General features: G+C 47.8%; 1 long non-coding RNA gene across 1 annotated transcript in view; it reads left to right on the top strand.

Annotated features, from left to right (window-relative positions):
- The first annotated feature begins 2,631 nt into the window (after nucleotides 1-2,631).
- Nucleotides 2,632-25,249, top strand: part of LOC112648091 (uncharacterized) — a 40,715-nt gene continuing 18,097 nt past the window's right edge. Inside the window, exon 1 of the long non-coding RNA XR_007412193.1 lies at nucleotides 2,632-24,860. This is a non-coding gene — a long non-coding RNA (uncharacterized LOC112648091). The remainder of the gene's footprint in view (nucleotides 24,861-25,249) is intronic.

The following is a 25,249-nucleotide window of genomic DNA, read 5'->3' as shown; positions in this document are numbered from 1 at the left end:
AGTAGCCCAAAGGTCATCATCTGAAGAAGGCTGCAAAAGTAGAAGCTTGGGATGGGTTTGTGTGCTGAGGATGTAGTCAGAGCAACAGAGCACTTCATCCAAGGTAGCACCCAGAGGATGTGACTGATTTATTCCTACTCTTTGGTTCTTGGCCCATTATCATTACTGGTCTGTGTAAGGTTTCTATCTTATTTTATTTTTCCTGCTTTATCCCTAGTCCCCACTTCCATGTACCCCTATAGGTAATGACATTAATGTGTTGGGTGAAGATTGATACCAATTACAACATGTGGACATGTAGGCATGTTTGGAGATTACAGGTTTACCCAAAGCACCTGTGTGTGTGTGTGTGTGTGTGTGTGTGCGTGTGTGTGTGTTTGCTGGGGGCAGGGGAGTTACAGTAGTTCAGGTAGGCTTTGGTTTAAGGAAGGGACCACGTTGGCCCAGAGGGGAGAAGGAGAAAGGCAGAGACTCGCTCCCTAGGGATATAGGAAACACATCCTCCTGCAAAGGTTGGCTCAGGTGACTCCAGGGTGAGCCTGGGCAGTCTGCATCATGGTGGATCCACAGGGTATGGCATGCTTTGGCAGAATTTTGGCAGCTGTTGAGAGCAGAGTCCCCAGCCAATGTGGGCATGGTAGAGGAAGATTCATGGCAGTGCTCTCTGCGGACGCCAGGATAGCTCTGATCCATACTAGAATCACTGTTCATAGTGGCGGCTATGTAGAGAAGTAGGGTTGGAAAGACACTGGAAAAGTTCCCAGTCCTGAGCACCACAGCCCTACTGCCTGAGTGACTACACAGTCCCAGGAATCAAGTCAGACTCCCAGGAGGAGTTTGGGAAGAACTGGGCCCCAGGAATCAAACAGATATTCTGCTCACTCCTAGAATAGTGGTTCCCAGGATGACTGGTGGCAAAGAAGACTCAAGAGCGAGAGGGGGTGCCACATATGGGAGCTTAATTCTATTCCTTAAGAGATAGTTTATCAGGTTAGCAAGAAGACTCATTCAAAACCTGCTCAGTGGTAGCCCCAGTCTACCATCCACCTCTGATGGGTGGGCTTGGCTCCCTGTCTGCCCTTGCTTATGGGCCAGGGTGCCCCATCCACCCGGGGGGCTCTGACTGGCACATCTTTACAATGCGACTCCTTCCCTCTGCATGCCTAATTGGGTGGGATGGAGCCTTAACTTTGGATGAACCAATGACAAAGTCAAGAATTAGCATCAAGAGAGTTGGTCATTCTCTGTTTTGATATGTAACATGCTGCCTCAGGGCAGCCAAGGCACCCATATGCGGAGGAGACCAGTCTGCTGAGAGAAAAGAACATAATGGATGTTCAGAGAGGACCACGGGTAAAACCAGAGAATGATGAGGGCTTCTCAGGTTGTTTTCAGGACCGCTTGGAGGCCCAGCTGTGATTTTTGACTTGGGAGCCTAGGAGACAGACCACTGGCAATGAAAGCCCTCATTCCTGCCTCTCCCATTTTCTCTATTTGGGGACTTCCTCCTTAGTCTTTGGAAAAGCCTCCCAGACCTTTCTAGGTTGGGCCTGGTGCTCCCATTCTGTATTCCCCAAAATAGTCTGCATTTTCCACCAGACTCAGAACTCCTTAAAGGGGCCTCAATTCATCTTTTTAGCCCAAGTATGTATTCTTGAGCTTGGTAATACCAAGAGCTCAGAGTTTTAAAACAGAGTACTTGACAGAAGAAGTGGCCCTAGGGATGTCTCAGGATGAGGACAAAATGTATCCATAGTTTTTGAAAATGAGTAGCTCACTGGTGCCTTGACAGAAGACGCTCTTGGCCGCAGGGTAAGGGAAGCCAGAATGCAGTGGATCAAAGAGTGGTCAGGAGGAGTGCAAGGAAAGGGAGAACAAACTGAGGAAAATTTTCAAGATATTTGGTTGTGTTGGGAAGAGAACATAGTACTGGGTGAGGATGCAGGATGAATGACACAGAGATAGGCCTGAGGTGAGCCTGGCTGGAGGAAAAGGTGGGCCTCCAGGGCAGAGGCTGGCTGCATAGCAGCCCCAGTTCTGACTGCAAAATTTGAAATGATAGGTTTCTGGAAACTAAGTCTGGATGTCACAACCTTGGCATTGAGACAGAAGGGAATGGCTGACCCAGGACTAGATTTCAGACACATGGGTAGTCGACCCAGCCAGAACAATGCTCTACAGCACTAGATTATTATTTTTTTATTTTTTAGATTTTATTCATGAGAGACACACAGAGAGAGACAGAGAGAGAGAGAGAGACAGACAGACAGACAGACAGGCAGAGATACAGGCAGAGGGAGAAGCAGGCTCCATGCAGGGAGCCCGATATGGGACTCGATCCCGGGACTCCAGGATCACACCCTGGGCCGAAGGCAGGCACTAAACCGCTAAGCCACCCAGGGATCCCCAAGCCCTAGATTCTTTTTTAACAAATAGTTTTTGTGTGATCCTGAGTCTTTGACAAAGTATTTCAGTGTGTCTTCAAAAGGCTTGAAGCTCTGAGGGAGACGATCACCAGTGATTGGCACCACTGGGACTCTCAGGAACTGAGCTCGTTCTGGGGGTAGCATGGGGCAGGCGAAGAAGCAAAGCAAAGACAGTGGAGGAGATGAGGGGCTAGTCCAGGGTGGGGGGCAAGGACCCAGAAGTGGTTCTGAGTGAGTGGCAGTTGCTTGGAAGCGGTTGATGGGTGGGGCAGCAGTTGGAACCCCATGGCAGTTGGAACAAGCAGGTTCCACAGCAGGCTGTGCCTTGCAGAGGCTGTGGGCCACTAGCTCGGCGTAGGCAGAGGGACTGTTACCCACATGGTGGAGTGTTGACTTCCCTCTGTGTGCTTTACAGTCTTTGGGCTACAGTTTGGTGTCGCAAGGCCCTGAGAAAGAGCAGGACTCTGGGGAGCCAGAGTGCTCCCACCGCAGTCCCAGTCTTGGGAGGAAGTTTGTCCTAGTAGGGCAGTGAGCAGGGCAAGGGTGGGGTGAAGGCCTTGGAGGACAAGTTGCCCTTCTTCTCTCACTTCTCATGGTCAGGCTGGCCCTCTGTGACTAGAGCACCACTTGCCAGTGGTGCAGATGGGCAGATAAGCTGGTCCTAGAGAGATTCTTGGCTTGGACTGCAGCATCTGTTGAGTGTGTTGGACCATAGCATTGGCCTCTATTTCCTAGGATGCTGGCCGAAAGGACAAAGGAGCAAAGGGTGGGAAGGTGGAATTCAAACCCACTATTCCCCAATTCCCACAGACATCACCAGGCCCTCAGCATTTCTCAACAGGGGTATAGCTACTGCCTTCCTTGGTTGTTTTCTGACTCCAATCTACTCCACACAAAGCAATTTTAAAACTTAAAAAACAACAACAACAACAACAACAACATTTAAACTTAAAAAAACAAAACAAAACAAAACAAAAAAAAAAAAAAACAAAAAGCAGTCCTGGCTTTCCTTAACAAATCTCTGTAATGCTCTTAGGTTTATGGGGCCCTGTCCCCAGCCGTGGTATGTTGGTATGTTGCCCTGTGGTCTGGGGTTGTCATCCACTGACTGAGCCACTCCATTGCTCCTGCCTCAGACCTCACAGTCTGCTGCCACCTCATCCTGGAAACTTTCCTACCTCCATCTGGGGCTCCTCACCCTTCATCTGGGTCCAACAAAACTTCCGCTTCCTTATAGGTTTTCCTCCCTGGCTGGCAGTGCCTACCTGTGAGACTCTGTCTCCGCATCCTGTTAATTCATTCACTGGCCTTCTCGAACACTGCAGAATGTGCTCAGGGCCTGTCTCTCCAGAGGTGGTGGCCATCATAGCGGGTTTCTCATCCAGCACCCAACACTCAGCACACAGTGTGCATGATACATGTCTGATGAATGAACGTGTGGACTCTGATTTCTCCTACTTACAACATATGCGCTCTGCCTAGAGGAGGGCTCCACTGTGTGTGCTTATAATTTTTGGTAGCTTTGATTTTTACAGTCTGAATCTGCAGCATTTCAGTCAGGCTTTCAAGGAGTTCAGGTGTTTCTTCCCACTCTGGCCCAGGTGGGTGGCATCTTCCCCATCTTCTGAACAAGCTAGCTATTCAGGATCATGTCTTCTGGCTGTGTCTTTTCCATATAGAACCCCTCTTTCTCTCTTCCCTTGACAAGCCTGTTGATTCCAAAATTTGCTCTCTGATATCTTCTCCTCTGAATTTTTTTCAGGATTTATTTTGAGACTTATTTTGTCACTCCATCATGTATCATGTATTGATAACTGTTTCTGTGATTGTGTGCCTCATCTATCCTCCCCCTCTTTTAAAATGCAAAGACTATGAATTTTATGCTTCTCACAGTGCCTTGAAAGCACATAAATAATATATGATTCTTATTAGAACTTAAGAGCATGTGGTTGCATGAAGGCAGTGATTTTTTTTTATAAATTTATTTTTTATTGGTGTTCAATTTGCCAACAGATAGAATAGCACCCAGTGCTCATTCTGTCTAGTGCCCCCCTCAGTAAGGCAGTGATTTTTAACAGCGTTTGGACCACTCATATCTTTGGGGCTTTGAGTTGTGTCTGGTGCACTAATATTAGTTGAATGAGTTAATCTTTTAAAGTGTGGTGGGGAGAATATCCTTATTCCATAAAACATTCACATTTTATGATAATAAAAAATCAACATAATTTTGAGTTCTTTTGAGTATTACTTCAATGCATCAGCTAATTTCTATCATACTGAATCCAACAAAATAATCTGCTAACAGGGTTGATTTGCCACGTCCATCAAAGAGGTGAATGGAAAAGTAGCATTTTGGTTACAGAAATTTGCTTTATAGCATTTTAGAGACACAATGCACAGTAACAGAATTTGGAAGAGGGGAAAAGTGGGATCCATGAGGAAGTGCTCTAGTCTGTGATTCAGGACACATGACCCAGACTGAGTTTCATGATTAACCAGCTGGATGACTTTGGACCAAGAACTTAACTTCTCTGGCACTCGCTTGCCTCATAGAGATGAGGGGGTTATATAGGTTCTATCTAGTTTTTTTTTTTTTTTTTAACATTGGGAGGTTTATTTCTAGATCATATAAGCTGCTTCTGAAGGTCACTCTGATGTAGTGGAAAGGGTTCTGGACAGGGCTGCAGGACCCTTGAGACCTGGGGGTAATAATAAGACATACCAGGACCTGAAGTTTAACTTCAGGTACTTAGAGGTATATAACAAACACACAGATAAGACAGGAAGTTAGCCCTGGCTAACCTTAAAATTGAGTTCCTAGGCCTACAAGGTTGATAAGCAGGAAGCTTAGACCTTGAGGTCAGGCCAGGGCCTCCCAAGATTGTAGGGACATGATCCATGCACAGAATGGCATACAGTTAATTAAAACAACCTACAAGGGACGCCTGTATGGCTCAGCTGAGCATCTGCCTTTGGCTCAGGGCGTGATCCCGGAGTCCCAGGATCAAGTCCCACATCAGGTTTCTTGCATGGAGCCTTCTGCCTATGTCTCTGCCTCTCTCTCTCTCTCTCCGTCTCTCATGAATAAATAAAATCTCTTAAAAAAGCACAATCTACAAAAGGGCGGCAATGAGAAATATGAGGAATATGGTATTTTAAATTCTTTACACTGTGACAGGCTACACCCCAATTTCAACATTAAGTTTATGGTATTGGAGTAGTTACTTGCCCAATTCACTCCAACACGCCTGAAACTCTGGACCTCGTTTTCTGTATAATAAAACTTCTGTAAAGTTGAAATAGATGGTCCTTGGGCTCCCTTTCAACTCTACCAACCTGTGATCTAATTTTGCCTCCCTGAAATCATAGGTAGCAGATCCATTTTGACTTCATCCTTCTCTCTTTGGTGTGGTGACCTGATACTTTTTGTTGGTGGAAGGGTCTGTGGAGCGTGAGGCCACAACCACTACAGAGCTCCTGGTTGCATGAACGCTGTTGGATGGAGGGGCTCTCTGCTCTCTCAGCCCGGGGCTTCCTCTATCAGGAACAGTTCAGAGAGATAGCCTTGTGCTCCCACAGTGCTTGTCTCGTTACTGATAGAACACACTGGCAGATCTGATGCCCAAAATGTTCCCACCAAAGCTTGCTTTGCCCACGAATACCCCTCTCATGCACACTGAAAGTATCCTCATACAGTATCGGTCCTTTCCCCTGAGGGACCAACTCCAGATTCTGCCTCTGTTCCTTCCTTCCTCTGGTGAGATTAAAGAATGTCACAACAGCGTGAGCTTTTTTTCTTTGCACAACCAAGACTGAGGCATGATTTACATAATTTACCAATACAACATTTCTATTAGCAATTTAGTAGTGGTGATTAAGGCCGTTAATAATCACCATAACATGGGGGTGTGGTGGGGAGTGAGGGCACACATCCTCCACAAAAAAGGGAGTGGGGGGAAGGCTCAGCCACTCCAAAGGCACAAGGACTATAAATGGGAAAGGAGCAGGTCCCCAAATGGGAGTTGGGCAAAGTGGTACATTCCTAGCTATGGAATGAATGAAGCTGACACCTCTTCACAAGCTCCCCCGCCCCCTCAGGAATGAGGATGCTATGTTACCATTACTATAGATTATAGATGCTTTGATGTTTGCCGAGGGAGGCAGAGGTGCTCAAGGTTTTAGGCATCAGTGCTTGTGGGCCCTTGTGTATCTTCCCATGAGTTCCTTCAGGTGCTGATTTTGTTCTCTCAGCTCCCAAACTGTTTGTTGAGATGCAACAAACCATGCGACAGAATGTCCTTTGCAACTGGGGTCAATGTATTTTCTTGTAAATGTTTAAGAACAGGTTTGGTGTCATTTTTGTGTCCAAAGACTGCCCAGTGAGGTGGGGAAGGCCTGAGCTCTCAAGTCAGAGACTCAGGGCTCTAATTCAGTTCTCTATTTTCATAGTTGGGTAACTGAGGCTTAGGCATTTCACCTATTTCCCGACTGGTAGGATGAGGGTGATTGCATCAGTCTCTTCTACCTTAGAGGGTTTTGTGGGGATCAAATGAGATTACGCATGGGAAAGTGCTTTCATAAAAGCAAACGTTATTGGTTACATGGATAAAGATCATATATTTAACAATTTAAACTGATATATAAAGGGTATGCTCTAAAATGTTTGTGTGAATGAATGAACTTGTCTAAGTGTTTTTAATGTTTTGTCCACTTTATAAGGCTCGCATTTATGTTCAGTCAAGATATCACTCCCTATTTTCGCTGCCTTCATGAAGTTACCACATCATGATTCTGCGCAAGGCACAGAGTAGCCCACGTAGGGGAGGGAGCCCTGGGGATGATTGGGGGCCCTCCGAAGCTTCTCATCTGGGGGAACTGGAGTGTAAAGACATGCTTGGGTCTAGGCACCCAACAAGATCTAGAATGTGACAGGCCAAGAAGTCACACATCTCTCTGGTTTTTGATCTCCTCACTCATTGCTGGGGTCTCGCTGAGGTGAATACACCACACACCACTTCCAAAGAGAGATGCGCAATCCAGAAACCTCAGTCAACTTCCCCATTTTGAGTGACTATTTTAAAAAGTTGTTTTCTAGAAGCAAAAAATTGACAGTTCATCTTGGTAAGGAACTCTAAAGGATCCCACAGCACCAGTCTGACATGAGGTCGGGTGATGGTTGGATAAGTCAGAGGTTGTGACTCTGTGAGCTTCCCTGGGATGGAGGCAGTCCTGGGACACAGACTCCTGGGGCCTGTGCTAGTAAGAGCAGAGTCAATATTCCTTGAACTGAACTGAAAAGGACAGTTTAAAAAAATCTTAACTTTCATCCTTCATCTTACAGTCATCATATTAGATGAATTTTGTTGTCATAAAGTACCTATATTTTGGGAGCTCTAAGTTAGAAATAAAGCAAATTTACCCCTTTCCCTATTGTGCTCCCCATTCTAAAAAACAAAGGGGGAAATTCTCAACTTTCTAAGGAAGACGTTACTTAAAACATTAGTCTGAATAATAATCAGATCCATAGCCAATTTCAGGAAAATCCTGCAATGTTTCTTAAAAGAGAGACAGAATATTTCCATATTTCAACTGCATATTTCTGTGCAAATGGACTCCCACAATTCTTACTGTAGGAAGGTCACTATCCCCCGAAGGGTGTGGTGCGGAAGTGTGTGGGTACTTGAACAACCTAAACCACAGGCAATATGAGGAGCTTCAGGTTTTTAGCCACAGATTATAAGCTGGTGCCTCATCCGTCCACTCTGACCAGCAGAGATGATTTGGTTGGTTCACATAATATTTTATGAAAGTTTGAATTGGTTAAAGACATTTAAACATTGGGGCAATCTACACAAAAATTTGTGTTTCTGTCTTCCCTTGAAAAATCTAGAAGACCAGGCAGTCTTGGGCACGTATGCACCCAGGGCAAAAAGAGGGCTTTGCTGGGTGATGACTGCCATGGTAGCTGCTGATGAGGCCAGGTTGGACTCCTTTAATGCCCCTTGCCTGGCTCTGCGTTTATCTGAACTTGTGACTTTTGCTGCTAGAGTGTTTGCAGGAAGAAGGGAGGGTAAACCCAGGGCAAGTCATTAAAGATGTTAAAAACTGAACTTTTTGGTGGAGAGTCCAAGCAAAAAGCAATAACTAGCTATTACCCCTACAGGGTAGGAAACCTAAGCTTTGCAAACTTTGACGTTTCTTTGTTGATTTTCCACATTCACTCATGTTATTAAAGTCCTTTAGAAGATCTCAGCTTTTTCATATGGGCTGAGGGTGAAAAAAAAAAAGATAGACTGTGCTGAGATTGAGGGGAGGAAAGCTGTCCTTTACTGTGGACATCCAGACCTGGCATGCTTGGTTCAGAAAGGATCCATGAACCAGCCAGGCGGTGGTGCCACACACGACCTCCTTGCTCCCTGGCACCTGGAGACATTAAGATCCTCTTCATTTATTTTCTTGGATCTGTTTTGCTTTATTCACATTTGTCAGAGAGAAAAGCCGGTTGGTGGAGACAAGGGCAGAGAGGGGTATAAAAGGAAGAAACCCCTATAGAGGAAAGGAAAGCTCATATGAATGGAAACAAGAAGTTCCTTTTTTCTTATTCTTAGCGAGATTTTGAGGGGTTTTGGCGGGGAGGTGCTGGGGTGGGAGCACTAAAATGTTATTCAAAACTTTATAGAAGAGAAAAGATTCACAATATGACTTGGGGATTCACTTCTCCCTAGGAAGAAGCTTGAAATAATTTTATAGGTCATGATTTGGCTTAGGCCCAGAAGGGCATTTGGTGGATATATATTGTATTCTAGCTCAGTGCTTGTGCCAGTTAATGGGTGTTAGTGCCCATCCCAGGCAAACGCCATCCTCTCACTCAGGGACGTTTCCTGTGAGGGAAGTCCAGGCAAGGCCTCACCCTCCGTCCCCTCCACTTTGCACCTGCTGCCCCCCTCAGGTCAGACCTGGCATGTTCTTGTTTCTGAAGAACAAACCTCTATTGAGCTCTGCAATGATGAACAATCTTGACTCTTCAAGGCTCTGAGGAGATACGAAGCAACTCCAGCAGTTTTGACATCCCTTTATCTTGCTCTTTCTTAATTTCCTGTTTACGCCTCTTCTAGGTCTTCTTCTCTCTGAATGTTTTCTCTGAAGTCCCTTCAAGACTACTGTCTTTCCTGACTTTTTGAAACCTCCTTAGCTTGCCTTCTTGTCAGGAGAAACAATAGAAAAATTTACGAAACCCCGACTACCTGGTCTCTTCAGCAGATGCCGTGGGTTTGGAGTTGGAAGGGCTTAGTTCCTCCTGGTTAGGAGAAGCAACAGTTAATTATTACTTGCTAAGTGATGACCTGACCGCTAGCTTTTTAGTGTCCTCCTTTAGGCACGGACCCAATGGGGTCCTTGCTTTTTGAGCAAAAATAAACCCTGTATTTCTGTGTATATCCAGAAGTAAAAATAAGACAATAACAATAAAAAAAGTAAAAAAAAAAAAAAAGGCCTTATTTGTAATGTAAGACCACAATTGCCTTGTGTGGAAGCAACCCTGGTGTATCTTGCATGTACCGCGGTGGAGTTTTGTGTGCATGGCCCTGGGCTGAGGGAATAGGAAGGCAAGAAGGTTCTGCATTAGGAATGCAGAGGGCAGACTCTGGAGCCTACCAGGTTGGGTGCTGAGGGGATGGGAAGGGACCTAGAACAAAGGCCAGGCTTACTGGGCTGTCAGGTGGAGTGTCAGGATTGGGACAGATACTCATATTTCATGTTTGTGGCTGAATAATTTGTAGAATCCATATTGCTCACCAATGCTTTTGTGCAAGTTGGTTCTTTGGGGGAAACTTGGAGAAAATGTTAAGTTTCATGACTTAGGTTGGTGGGATGTGGGGGGCGTGTGGCAGTGACCCTGGGGAGTGGCGACTACCGAGGACAGAGAGCATGAGCACCTACAAAGTAGAGACTTGTCTGAGAGTCTCCACAGGTGTTAGGAGGCTTAGGTTTCCCATGGCCCATTTGAGGGGGTGGCAGGAGCTGGGGTGAGGTTCCAGGTCCTTCCAGGGGTGGTGGTGGGGGAGTCCAGGCCTTAGATGGGGCTCTGCAGATCTAAGAAACTACCTTTTGTTCACGCCTCTCAGTTGCTCTAGATTTCCAGGGTTTGGAAGAACAAGGAAGTCAGGGCTGTTGTCAGGGAGGAGGCCGGGGAAGGGGGCTGGAGGCAGTCCAGGGTCCCTGCCGCCATCCATGTTTTGGTGTATGAAACCCTGTGGCAACACCAGCAGTTTTTTAGAGGCATCTTTCCCTCCCAGCTTCAGAGTGTCCTTCAGTTCGTCTCACCGACCGCTGCCCAGCGGCCGGTGGTTCGGTGTCGGGGGCCCTGCGGCCTGGGGGGCCTCCTGTGGCTGCGAACCCGCAGTGGCAGTGAGAACAGGGTCTGTCTACCCCACAGGGTTGTTGTGAACAGCAAAGGAGACCGTGCAAGCAACGTGTCGCTTTAAAAAGAGTCCCAAGTGGCTATGCAGAGAGTACTAGGTGTGTGCGGGACCCACCTGCCCAGAGTAGTGTGATATTGAGGTGGTTTAGGGCGCCCCGGCCCCTTCCCTGCCAGCCGCCGGCTCAGCCGTCCTTGACTGGGTGCGCAGCCTCCCGAGCCCGCCGCCTGCATCCCGCATCCTGCCTCGGTCGGGCCCTCCTGGGCGGCGGCCTCGGGCCCCTCCACGCTCGCCCACTGCTTCCTCCCAGGCGGATGCCCCCGTGGAAACCTGGCTGTGAGCTCCGGGCACGGCCTCCCTCCCTGGACTCACCTGGGCCCTCCCGGGCCACCCCGCCCGTGAGTGCCTTTGCACTTGCTCTCCTCACATTTTGGAAGGCGGTTCCTCCTCTTCCCAAAGGAGCGGCCTCTCCCGGGGGCTACCACCTTTCTAACAAAAAGTGAAAGTAAATATTCCGCCTGGGTATTTAGGTCCTGTCCACAAAATCGACTCGGGATCTTCAAAGGCTGCCCGTCCCCACCGAGACCAGTCATAAACGTGCGTGGTACATCTCAGAAGTCACACAGGCACGCGCTTTACTTCTGACACTCCCGGCTCTGCTCCCTTTGGCAGGAATGTCAGCTCCCTCACCCCCAATCTCTGTCACCTCCATGCAGTCCCTTCCCTGGACACGGCATGAGCATTTGTCACAGCACGTATGCTGATGTCTATTCGGTCAGCTCTGTGAGAATAGGGTCAGATGATGCCCTTCCCCTACACAAAATCCAAATCCCTCACCTGGGCTTAAGAGCTCTGCATGGTCTGGTTTGTGCCTGACTCTTTGAGCTCAACTCAGACTCTTCTTCTCCTGGGTTACCTGCTCCTTTGGCCCTTGGCCTTTGGCCTGTGCATGGGGCACAGCCAACCTGAGCCTCCTTGTCCCTCTGCCTGGGAAGCCCATTCTCTAGGGCCGTGCCCCTTGTGGTTACGAGACTCATCAGCTCACATATCACACCTCAGAGGAGAGATGGTGGCCCGCCCGCTCTCCTCCGTCTTTGAGAGTGGTACAGACACCGCCAGCCACATCACCCTTCATCATTTCCACTTTGACTCATCTTATTTGTCTGCTTTTGCCATGTCTCCCCCATTGGGTGGGAAGCGCAGTGAGGCTTAGTTTTCGCTCGGTCTAGTGGTGCCTGCGGCGGTGCCTGGCACGTGGTCACCCAGTAAAGCCTATCGGACAAATGTCTTGTTTCTCCAACTAGATTGTAAGCTCTTGAGCACCGGAACAGCCTGCCCTTCCTTTGACCCCCTTCTCCAAAGTGCCGGGTACACAGGAAGTGCCAGGAGAGCATTCACTCATAGGTGATTGAATGTGGTCGACTATCGTTTGGGAGACACCGACTGGAGAGGACGGCGTCTGGAGTAACAAGCTTCCGCGGGGCACTGTGAATTGGCTCTTACATGCTATGTAAAAATTGGGAGCATGTGACATGAGGCCAGCTTTGATTTGGATTCTAGTTCCATTGCTGCCACTAAGCAGCCGTGCATCCTTGGGCAAGTATTTTTATGTATCCTCTAAGGGAGCAAGTCCCCTAGACACCCTCTGCTCTCGTACCTGTGAATACAGAATGAGGTAGGGGCTACGTAAGGCTCCCTCTCAGCTCCAAATTTGGACTGCCGTCCTTTGAGGCCAGCACTGTCCCCAACATCAGGTGGCTTCCACTTGGCTTTCTGAACATTTACTGACATTGGTAGCTCCATCCTTTGCCATAAGAGGTGTCATTCTTTCCAGGACAGAGAAAAGGTGCAAAGGTGAGAGGTATAGAGATGTCACTGAGAATTGGGTCAGGAGGCGTGGGCGAAGAGGGGCGCCCCGTAGCTGGAGAGCAGAGGCATAAGGCTGGGTTCCACCTGCTGTTCCCTGCTCGTTGCTCATGTGAATGCTCCAAATGCAGGGCATCATTCATCTGTGAGAACTGGCCTGGAAAAGCAATCTAGTGACAGAGGTGAGGAGGGCAATGAGCGAGCAGAAGTTTAATTCTGCAAAAAAGTTTAATTTTAGGCCATATTGGGTACAATTTCAACATGCAGTCCACAGAAGAAATGGAAGAGCTGATTCACAAAATTGTTTCAGTGAGTGCTTGGGCTGATACTCACCCTCCTGTGTCCCCCCCAAGCAAGAATTATATGCTTCACAGGGGTGTCGAAGCGGGGGCTTTCTGGATGGATGTAGGACACATTCCCTGTGAATGGCAAATGTATACATGAATAAAAATAAGAGGGAAGCACATGCCCCAAGCCCCTGGGGCGGACGTGGGGTGGGAGGGTAGTGCCAATGCATCTTCCTCAGCTGCTCCCACTGGCACCTCTGCTGGTTCCCACCCACACACTTCTCTTCCCTCCTTTGGGAGCTAATCATAACTGGGGCCCAGTGAGTCAGATGGTCTCAGGCCACTTCAGGGGGCTCAGAAAGGGTCATTGTGAGCCTTCTATCCAGGGTCTGGGTGCCCATGTGCCCACCAAGGGCATCAGGGCATGCATCTGCCCCCCACCCCTTCTTTTTCCCTGTCAAGTCACTGTAGCTTGCTTGAGCGGGGCTCCGCCTGGCCTTCTCAGTCCAGCCCCCCAGGCCCCCAGGGACACTGGTGCTGGCAAGCCGAGGATCCTGGGCCCTGGCCTCACTTCTTGGTCCCCTTGGCAGAAATGTGCGGGCCCTGCCTCCAGTCGTGGTGGGAGTAGGGCCTCACCTGAACCGCGGCTGCAACCACGGGGCCACTGCCCCACCCTTGCAGCATGCACCTTCTACACTGGGTGGCCCCGGGGTCCCCCAACCGTGGCGTCTCTCTTTGTAGACTTACCAGGTGGTTGTGTGTGTTGCCTGGGCGGGCGCTCGCGGGCCGGGGGCCGCTCCCCGGTCACAGTCACGGTCACTGCACTGAGGCCACAAGGCTTTGATGCTCTGGGCCCATGGGGCTTTGCAAGGCTTCCCTGAGAGAGGGCAGTTCCCCATGTTCAAAAACAACCCCCAAACTCCGTCTCATTAGTACGGGAGGCTGATGTGACCTTTATCTTTGAACGTCCAGAGCTTTCAGAAAATTAAAATTAAAAATAAAATGGACCAGTGTAGAATTGTTAATTTGGAAAAAAAAAAAAAAAAAAAAACAACCCCACAGCCAGTGGGGTCTTTGAGAAAGTATTTTTTAGATGGATGGTGTGTGTTTATGACAACTAGGGATGTTTGGGGGAGCTATCTGTGTTTTGTCATTATTATTTTTTTTGTGTGTGTGTGTTTTGTCTTTATGAAGCCTTGATCTTTTCGCCACTAGACCTTCATTTGGGCACACGGTAAGCCAAAATTTTTGTGGAAAAACGGCTCTCTGGACAAGGTTGGTAAACCCAATAGCTGTTTGTCCACATGCCAGTTATTTTCTCTAACCACAGTAGCATGTGAGATTACTTTTCCCCCATGTAGAGCTGTGGGAACCTCAGGTCTGAAGACAAGTAGAAGTCTGCCCAGGCCTGTCTGGTGTTAGAACCCTCTTCACGGTGCTCTGCTGAGAGTATATATAGCCTCAGCCTCAGCACTTCTGGTGACAGAGAACTCATTACCTCTGAAGAGGGACAAGCTCGTACTTGGTGCTAGGCAGGTCTTTTACTGACGCAAGTGCGCCTTCTCATACTTGCTCTCTTCCACTCTTTATATTCAGTTCTTCCCTTTGGGGTCCCATGGAAGTAAGTCCTGGTTTTAGCCTGCGTTCTCTAGAAATCAAAGCTGGAGGCAGAAGGAAGGAGGGGGCAGGGATAAAGAGGAGTGAGGCAGAGGAGTCCATAGCAGTGGGCTTCTTGCTGTTATTAATCACGATTGACGTCCCCAATCCATGGGACTGTGCCTCTGACAGGCCATGACAGCCAAGCCCTGTGATGTCCCTTAGCAATGAGAAAGGGGAAGAATCCACATATTGGCTCTGGTCTCACGCTGGGGTCCAGCTCCCTACACTCCAGGCTCCACCCACTCATGTGTCAGTGTGGACACCTGGTGATGTTAACCAATGACCTCCCTGGGGTTGAGGACAAGAGGCATTTTGGCAGCATTGTCATGCTGTGCCTGTATCAAGGTGGTTGGAGTACTGGTGACTGTGGTTTTAAAGTTCAAACCAGGACCCCTTTGAGAGTGAAAGAGGAGACCCACTAATTATGTCTGAAAAACAGGTGTAAACTGGGGCTGTTCTGGGCAAACTGGGATGTGTGGCTGCCATCCTCAGAATCTATGAAGAAGAGCAGGATCCAGGACTCATGAGGCCTCGAGCTTTGAAGAGGTGCCTGAGAGGCTCTCCTCAACTCTCATCCACATGATCATCTGAGTTGAGGGTTCATTCATTCATTCATTCATTCAACAAATATTTATTGAGTGTCTGCTAATACCAGCACTGCAGTGGGTTCTAGGAAGGCACAGGTTTCTGCTTTCCTGGAGTCTGTAGTTTAGGAGAGCAGATATCCACTTAGCAATAATTAAATAACTAATTACCAGTGTGGTGCTATGAAGAAATGCTGTAAATACCTAGAAATATATAACCCCCTCTGGGGCTGGGGGCAATCGGGAATACATCCCAGTGGGAGTGATGTTAAAGGTGAGATTCTGAAGTGTGAGCAGAATTGGCCAGGCTGGGCTGGGCGGCAGAGGAAAGCGTGAGGGGAGGAAGAACGGAAGAGGCAGGGGAGGAGAGGGGAGTGTCTCGGGCCAGGCAGATCTCATGGCAGAAGACTCCTGACTGGGAGGAATTTGGTGCCCAAGATGATAAGAAATGCAGCCACGCACAGATCTGGAGCCCAGCAGCCAAGGGGAGGACTGGGTGGAGGCGAGACCCCGTGGAGGCTGGGGCCCGGTTGCTGCAACCTGCCACACCATGCTAAGGATCCCAACTTCAGGGATTTAAGTTGAAGCTGGGTTCCCACTATCATCTGCTACATGGTGGCAAGGACAGAGGGAGAACATCCTTAAGATGTTTTGGGGAGTGTCACACAGTGAAAGTTACAGGTGCTTTGGGTAGGATGGAGGGAGTGGAGATGGACAAGAGTAGGTCGGGTGGGGACATATTTAGGAGACAGGATTGGCAGAGCTCAACACCATCAGATGCAAGTGGGGAGGTACAGGGAAGGGTCAAGGATGAGCTCTAGGTTTTAGCATGAAGGGCTTCATTGATCATGGAGGCGTCATTTCATGAAGGGTAGAGAGGGAGGGAGGAGCTGTTTGTGTGAGAGGAAGAGACCTAGCATGCATTCATTTTGGATTTGTAGAGGCTGGGGCCATGTGAAACCTTCCCGTGGAGATACGAAGTAGGTGACTCATGTGGAGGACTGCAACTAGAGCAGAGATTTGGCCTGGAGATAGGGATTGGGCCTTTATTAATCTCTGTGAAGCCACTGGAGCCGTTAGATCTTTGAGGGAGAACTCAAGAGAAGGGAGTCCAGGACAGAGTCTTGGTTTAACTCCACTGTTTAAAGATTTGGAGAAGGAAGAGCTCTCAAAGGAAATTCAGAAAAAGTGGTCAGAGAATCAGAAGGTAAACAGAGTGGTCACTTGGGAGGCCGGCGGAAGTGTGTTTCAAGAAGGAACAAAATGGTTAACTGTGCCCAAGGCACAGAAAGGTCCAAAAGATCCAGACCGACAGGCGGCAGATTTATGGATGTGCCAAGCCATTGTTGACCCGAAGGAGAGTTGTAGCAGGACAGGCGGATCCGAGGGGCTTGAGAAGTAGTGGGAACTGAGGAAAAGCCAAGAGGAGTGTGGACGAATGTGAGCGCGGCTGAGACAATGAGGTGTGGTGCAGTTGGCAGGGGTCACCGGGGAGGGCTCACTGTGGGCGACAGGAGAGAATGTCCAGAGGCTGCTGGCAAGGAGGCTCGCAAGGAGAGGCTGAGGTTACACGGGAAGGTGAGGACGTGAAATGCCTGAGAGGGCGGGCGGGCAGGGGACCAGGCCGCACCTGCAGCCGTCTTGCCCTTTGTCGGATGGAAAGGAGGTGGAGTGAGTGCAAGAGAGCAAGAGAGCGGCACACAGTCCGTGAGGCGGGGGCCGGTGGCCGGTAGCGCAGATTTCCTGACCCGTGACTTTGTATTCTCTTTGAAACCTTCGAGCTTAAGTTCCCCTGCTACAGGGCTGCAAGAAAAGCCGGGAGTCTGAGGGAACATTTGGAGGTATTGACTTCCAGGATGCGAAGATGAATAAGAAGAGGGGGCCGGCTCCTCAGAATCGGCTGGCGGAGAAGTTGGCCAGCCCACCCCGCAGCACGGTCGGGGGCGCTCACTCTCCTGAGAGCTTCTGGTGGTGTTTGAGGCACCAGTCATTCTGGACCCAGTCTATTCAAGAGCATCTAAGATGCCCTTCCCACACCTTTGTAGCTTTCCATCCAAAACATTTTCACAAACTACTTTTCTCCGCTCCTTGTCTAGAGATCTGAAATTTGGCTTAAAAAATCGGTTTATGGGTATGCCTTTGATCTCACAGCTAAAGTGACAAAAAGCCTAAATACACTTTGGAACAAAGTACATTTTGTTCTTCTGCAGTTGTTCATTGGGATGGGGGTGGGGCAGGGTGGGTACAGTCTGTTTCATTGGCGCGGGACGGCCGCAAATGTGTGCGGATCAGAGGTGGCAATGTCCCTATCTCTAGTCTGTGCTGCTTTGTTGTAGAAATGATGGTCATGTTCTGAGGGTCGCGTGAGAAGGCTTGAGGTTGCTAAATGTGCTCTATACATAGAAAAATCACAGATGCCTTTTTTCCTCCCAATTTTTATTTAAATCCGTTAATGTAGAGTGTAATATTAGTTTCAGGTATCAAATTCAGTGATTCCACATTTCCGTACTTCACCCGGTGCTCATCATAACGAGCACAATCCTTAATCCCTATTACCTGTTTCACCCATCTCCCTACCCACAGCCCCTCCAGTCACCATTAGTTTGTCTTCTATAGTTAAGAGTCTGTTTCTTGGTTTCTCTCTCTCTTTTCCACCCCCCCACCCCCACATTTGTTTGGTTTCTTAAATGCAACGATGATGTGGCACACACACACACACACACACACACACACACACACATTGGAATATTACTCAGCCATAAAAATGAAAGAAATCTTGCCACTCACAATTTTTATGAGAAGCTGTTTAAGGGACACTATCCTTCCTAGGAATGCCACAGAGATCCAAGGCTTTAAAAGTCTAGAATAAAATAAAATCTGTTGCGAACCTTACTATATTGGTGAACGGCCTAATTTTGAGTTGTCTGGCTGAGGTGCCCCTATTCCTGGGAGGGAGTAGTGTTGATCTGGAAGCTGTGGTTTAGTGTGAAGTCCCGTCCCGTGAATTCCTTTAGGAGGAGTATAAGCTTTTTGCCCTGGAGTTAAGATTTTGGACTAGAAGGATAACAGCTCTTCACAAACATGATCACTGCTGCACGCTTGCTCTTGACTTCTACTCCTCACAACCTGGTCAGGCCAACCTCTGATTCCCTGCGGGAGCTATCCGCCCTAGCTATGCAGATGAGACGAGACTAAGTCCCCTCGAGCTGCCCGCAGAGTACGCTGGACTCTGCACCTTCTTTCACCTCAGCATCCTCAGGTCCTCGAAGGCAGGGAGGAAGCCTCCTAGGTGTGTGCGTTCCTAGGGTTTCACATTTGGTACTTTTTGGATGTACTTACCTCCTCGAGTTTTCAAGAGTTGCTCAAATGTAAAGACTAGATTTGAATTTGTTGATAGATTTTTTTTTTAAAGATTTTATTTATTCATGAGAAACACACAGAGAGGCAAGAGACACAGGCAGAGGGAGAAGCAGGCTTCATGGAGGGAGCCCGATGGGGGACTTGATCCCAGGTCTCCAGGATCACACCCTGGGCCAAAGGCACACACTAAACCACTGAGCCACTGGGGCTGCCCTTGTTGATAGATTTCTAAAGCCGGAGCAAAAGCTCCCTTTCACTGTGATATCAGCAAATTCTATTACCTCTCTGTTTTTAGCAGACAAATAGCAGAATTCTCATGATTTTCCCATTTTCTAGACCCAGCTCGCCCATGCTCCTCCCTTCCTCTCTGTTACCTCTCTACTGCTGAATTAATGAGAGGTGAGCCAAGAAGTGCGAGTTATAGAGTTAAAGGTGACTGATGCCACGTGAATTTCAGCCTCAATGGCAACGGGGCAGCCGGGTGTAATACACGGCAGTGTAGACTGTCCCCTGCTGGCTTCATTCAGAACTGCAGAAAGCCTTGGTCTAACCCGCTCTGTGTCACATTAACAGAAGAAACAGCTTTTCACAAACCTAGAAGCTGAGCCCCTTGGAAATCCAAAGACTCAGAATGTTAACGCCCCCCTCTCCAGAGCTGTACGTTTTATTTTGGTAAATCGCTTAGCATCACCGGGGTTGGTTGTGTTGCTTTAGAAATTGAATGGTATTTCTGCTTCACAACTGTGCCAAATCCAAGGCACCTGGTAAAGCTGTCCTTTGAAAAGTCACACTTACCCTAGAAGCCAGAGCAGGGGTGCCGTGCACACTGAGAGAGACAGGGGTGGCCTGTGCTGGGGAAAGGGTGCTGGGCTTAGCTAGGGGAGGACAGCCTTGGATTCCTGGCTTCTTCCTCAGCCTGGGTTTAACTTGTGAAAAATAGGGTAGTTTGACTAGATGATTTCTAAGGACCCTTCCAGCTTTGTGTCTGTTGTAGGCAGCATCATCCCTGCCTTCTAGGAGTGTATAACCCAGGTAGCACGTTTACCTGAACCACCAGTGGTCATGGTAGTAAAGCACGTGCATGGCCTGGAGGGGCTGGTTGCATGAAGTGGTCTGACATGATGGATGGTTGACCATCTCTGTGACTGGACTTGAGTGCTTGCATGTGGGCGTACACACACACACACACACACACACACACACACACCACATGCTTCCTCTCAGATCACTGCCCCCATAGAGTCATCTTTGTTGAGGTCACCTGGGCACCCAGCACTTCTTGGCAATTCCTGTGTTTATTCCTACACAGCTTTCCTGTCTATTGAGCACAAGAGTTTTTCAAAGCTTCCCTCCTCTAGTCCTGTGAATCTGCCACCTGCTACCACACTCCTGGTGGACGAATTTGCCTCCCTCCTGCTTCACAGAGAAAGACAGAAGCTGTTGGTAAAGAGCTCCCCTGCCCTGCCAGCCTCTCATGGCTAGCCTGCTCCTGTTAGTATTTAACTTACTCATGCTGCCAAAAAAACAAAAAACAAAATGAAAACCAAGCCTCTCCCAGGATGCCACATTCCCATTCTGTATCTCCTGGTTCCCCTCTTTCATGGCCAAATTTCTTGAAAGCAGCGTCTACATTCACTGTCTCCTCCCCCTTCCCCCCAGTCACCCCCTGCTCCACTGAGTCTGGCTTCTTCCTTCCTCTCCACTCCACTGGAACTGTCACAACTAATGATCATGTTGCTAAAGCCAGTGGACAATTTATCATGTCTTATCTTCTCGGGGCTAGACGGTTCTGCTGTCCCTCAGTGAACCTCTCTCTTCCCTGCACTACCACTACACTGGATGCTTCTGGTTTCTCTTCTCCCTCTTTGGATGCTTATTTCCAGTGTTTGGGTCCCTGCCAACTTTGTTTTTCCTTTGGGTTCTGTCCTAGATACTTTTCTGTTTTGCTCCATGCACTCTCCTGTTAAAAGGAGATGGGAACAGAGTAAAGGAAGAAAGAGCAGAGAGGGAAGTGTCTTGGATAAGTTGGCTATATAAAGACAAAGTGGAGGGAACTTGGTCCTGCTTCCAGTTCAGAACTGTAGGTGGAGTAGTGGTGGTAGTTGCAGGGGACCTTTAGTGGGTTGGATGGAACAGTGTAAGAATAGAGAAAAGCACTGGTTGGCATGCCTGAGTCCCATCAGCTCCTGTGTGGCATGGGGAGCTGGGGCTCAGACATGCATGCACATCCTCGGGGGCATGTAGGCTGAATCTTCTAGATGGCTGCCAAGGTGGGGGTGGTGATGGGACCCTGTAGATGAACATGGCTAGGGTGAGCTGCCTGGAGAAGGGATGGGGTGAGAATTGCATTGTAATTGTGACAAGGGAGTCCCAAGAGGCTGGGCCCATAGCACCAGCAAGGACTGAGCTGGGGTGTATCAGAAAGAGCTGGTCAATAGAAATGCCTTTCAAGAGAAATGCCTATGCTAGAGGGAATGTCTCATTTTCCAGCTGGATACAAGGGGCAGAGCCAGACCACCTTGCTACATGAAACAAAAGGATGCATCGTCAGTGCCCATAGCACCATCCAGAACTAAGCTGGGGTGATTCCAAAAGAGCAGGTCAATCGAAATGCCTTTCAAGAGCAATGCCAATGCTGGAGGGCAAGTCTCATTTTCCAGTGGGATACAAGGGACAGAGCCAGACCACATTGCTAAGTGAAACACAGGGATGCACTGCCAGTGCCCAATCCAAGGTGGAGATCAGTTGAAGGATGGCAAGGCCTCCACTCTCTCTATGGGTGTTTGCATGTTTTCATGGCATGGTCATTGGCTTCCCCCAAAATGGGTGATCCAGGAGAGATCACATGTGTCTGATGACCTAAACTTGGACGTCATATACTGTGATTTCTATTGGTTGCACGTACAGGCCCTGCTTGCTGTGAAATGGGAGTACAGAAGGGCATCAGTGCCTCTCCACGCCCTGACACCCTCTTGGATAGGGGTAAGGGAGTGGGAGAACATAGGAAATCTTATACATCTCCAGAAGTCATCCAAAAGAGCTCATTTAATTGGACAGAGATTGTTGCAACATAGATCATCGAATTGAAAGTTTACTTGTCCCGATTCTCAGGGAAGTGTGGGGTCATGACAATATCCAAGTAGTTACAGAGGATGAACAATTCACATTTTCTTTGCACACTTGAGTATGAAGTGAGAAATTTATAAATTTTACAAGAAACTTGAAGGGGTCTCTAAAATACTTGAAAATGAACTCATAATGGTGATAAACATAGTCTGTGAAAAAACCCTATAAAATGCGATAATGAATACACTTTGTGTGTTTGATTTCAACCACTGAAAACTATATGCAGTTGGGTGAAAACCAAGATAAAAAAGCACAAGGAGCTGAAACTACCTTTGTGATATGCACATGGGTAGACTTTTACAAAGTTTGTATTTACTATTAATAAAATGAATTTATTCATTTGTCAATTATGATTTGTTTTAAGTGATAAGTAAAAATCGCGTTTTTCATTTTGTTTTCTGGTGGGGCATCCCACTGAGCGCTGCCTTTTTCTTTCATTGGAATGAGTGTTTCCATTGGAAAACCACCCAGAATATAATTTTCTGTAGCCATTGCCTTAAAAACACCTTTCTTAAAAAACATACAACTGACATACCATTTCCTTCTGCTCTGAAAAATCGTAGAAGTTTTAGGTGCACCACAGGCACCTAAATAGAAAGTATAGTATGATGTCATTTGTGTACAATAGTCAGATGTCTCCACCCTACCTGTCCCCTCTCTGTTCCCAATTTCCTATGTTCTACACTCCCTTGTGTTTCAGTAAACTTATTTCTTTTGTAAAATGTTTACTATGAAATGTATTATTTATCTATTGCTGCATAAAAAATTACCCTGATGCTTAGTGGCTTTAAACAATGGCCATGTATGTACTGTCTGACACTGATTTGGGGGAAGGTAGGAGGTGTCAGGGATTTGGGAGCGGTTTAACTTGAAATTGCTCTTGAGGTTGTAATCAAGGCCTGGGTCAGTTCTGTAGTTGTCAGAAAGCTTTGTGCAGGCGGCGGAAGACCCAGCCTCTGTCCCCTGCCAAATCCATGGCTTTTCCCACATTTTAGATTTTTGTTACAGTAACGTCCCACTACCAAGTTCCGCAGTCTGTTAGTTACCTATGGCTGCATGACTGCATAACAAGTCACCCCCAAAAGTTAGATGCTTAAAACAACAATTTCAAGATGCCTCACTTGAACTGTTTGTTGGGTGGAGTCCTTAGTTGCTTGCTCTATGGAAACCCCTCTAGGGATGTTTGCATGGCATAGTCATTGGCTTCCCCTCAAATAAGTGATGCAGGAGAGCTCAAGGGAAATCTCAAATGTCTTTGATGACCTAGTCTTGGAAGTCATATGCTGTGATTTCTATTGGTTACACACACAGGCCGTGCTCGCTGTGAAATGGGAGTACACTAGGGCATGAGTACACAGGGCATGTATTAGTTCACTAGTACACCAGGAAGTGAGGAGCATTGGGGCCATCTTGGAGACTGGCCACCACAGTTCACCCTCTGGCCTCCAATGACTCATGTCCTTCCCACATGCAAACTATACTCATCTCTTCTCAGGGTCCCCTAAGTGTTTCGTCCCATTGAAGTATCTCCTGAAAAACACCCCAGAATCTCATTATCCAAATTAGGTCCAAATGTGGGGCTCCTCACGTCCAGTTCCTCACAATCTGAAGATCTGTGAAGTAAAGAGAAAAGTTATTTGCCTCTCACACACCCAATATTCAATGGTGGGGCAGCAGGCACAAGATAACTGCTACATTCCTGTCCAACAAGCAAGGGGAAGGGGGCTATATAGGGGTCACTGGTCCACAGCAATTCTGGAATCCATCGGGATACATTTTAAAAATTACTTTAAAAGGACTCAGTCTTACTCCTGCCTTGGAATGAGTCTCTTTGCATTTTGGCTTTGCTGTCTGGCCCTTATTTCTACCTGAATCATCCTTCCTTTCCCATGAGAGGCAGCCTATGCTTGCAACCAAGTAGTTTCCCAGTCTTCCTGTCTGTAGATGTTTGAGGTCCAAAGTCTACTTTTCATTTTGAACTGTCTCTGCCCCTTTCAGTCCAAGCTGGTGGTGTTTCTGCCATGGTGATTCTCTCAAGGTTTTTGTGGGTGTCCTGCCATAGTGGGTTTGTTCCTTTGGACGAAAGCCACACCCACAAATCTCTTCCAGATAAGACTTTATCTCCACTTAGGCTGCCAGTGATGGAGACATCTGAAAGGCGACATCTTCCTTTGTCCTTTGAAGTCTCAGACTGTGCGGGGCCGAAGAGGTCTTTGAGGTCCTAACAAAGGATTTTTCGGTTCCACTATCAGCTTCATCCTTAGACCACATTTTCTTGAAAGGGCCCTGGATTTGATCTTTGCCTAGACGCCATTTCTTAATTTTAGTATGCTTTGTCATTAGGGGAGACTGGAGATTTTCAAATGCAACCATTTCTGGATCTTTCCTATTTAATAGTCCCTCCTCTGGCTTATCTCTGCCCTGTTGCATCTTAGTATGAGCAGTTAGAAAGAAGCCAATGCACCTTCAGAATTCAGTTATGTCACCCAGCTCGTGAGGTACATTTATGTGCTACACGCTCTGTAGATGACAGTGCTGATAAACTTTCTGCCACTACACAACCTCTTGTTTCCAATAATAGCCCCCTCTACTTCCTTGAAGCCCTCACAGGCAGCCTCCTCAGATGTCACAGTTTTTGCTAACAGTTTTCTCCAAGTCCTCTAGGCTCTCTTTAGCCCTCCTCAAAGTCCTCCCGGCTGCTGTCAGCTGCCAAGCACACAGCTTGGCAGGGTTTAGTAGCGCTGTTTTAGTAGCGCTTCACTTCCACTGTCCCAGATCTATTAGTTATCCACTGCTGCATAACAAACCACCCCAACACTTAGATGTTTAAGGCGACAATGACCATTTATTATCTCCACCCATTTTCTGTGGGTTGGGAATGAGGGGATGACTTAGCTGCTGGTTCTGCCTCAGGGTCTCTCATCTCGTGGAGTGGCAGGTAAAATGTCAGCTGGACTTGCAGTCATTTGAAGGCTTTCCCAGGACCAGCAGACCCAATTGCAAGATGTCTCACTCACATGGCTGGCAAGTTGTTGCTGGCAGTAGGCAGGAGGCCTTGATTCCTTACTGCATGGATCCCTCGGTAAGGCTGTTTGAGGTTCCTTACAACATGACTGCTGGCTTCTCTCAGAATGGGTGAGAATTTACTTTTTATGACCAACACTTGGAAACCACACACTGTCATTTCTGCATTGATAGCTGGCTGTGCTTATTGTGGGAGGCGACATGCAGGGGGTCACGAATGCTGATACCAAGACTGGGGTGAGGGTGGGGTGGGAAGTGATCTTGGATACATGCTATTAAACCATTGGTGGCACTGTTACTTCTCATGCAGTATTATTTCATTGTACTATTTTTTCCCTGGGGTTAATTGCCTTAATATTCTTTTATTTTTTAAATATACTTGTCATAAATTCTTCTTCCAAACACGGATATAGAATTATAAAATTCCTCTTAACAGAGGAAAAATACATTTGATAATCTTTCAGATGTATATTTTTTCTCTTTTTATGTCATCTTTTCCG

This window comes from Canis lupus, chromosome 7, assembly GCF_003254725.2.
Source record: "Canis lupus dingo isolate Sandy chromosome 7, ASM325472v2, whole genome shotgun sequence".
Taxonomy (NCBI): domain Eukaryota; kingdom Metazoa; phylum Chordata; class Mammalia; order Carnivora; family Canidae; genus Canis; species Canis lupus.
This window is presented reverse-complemented; position numbering and strand designations above follow the sequence as displayed.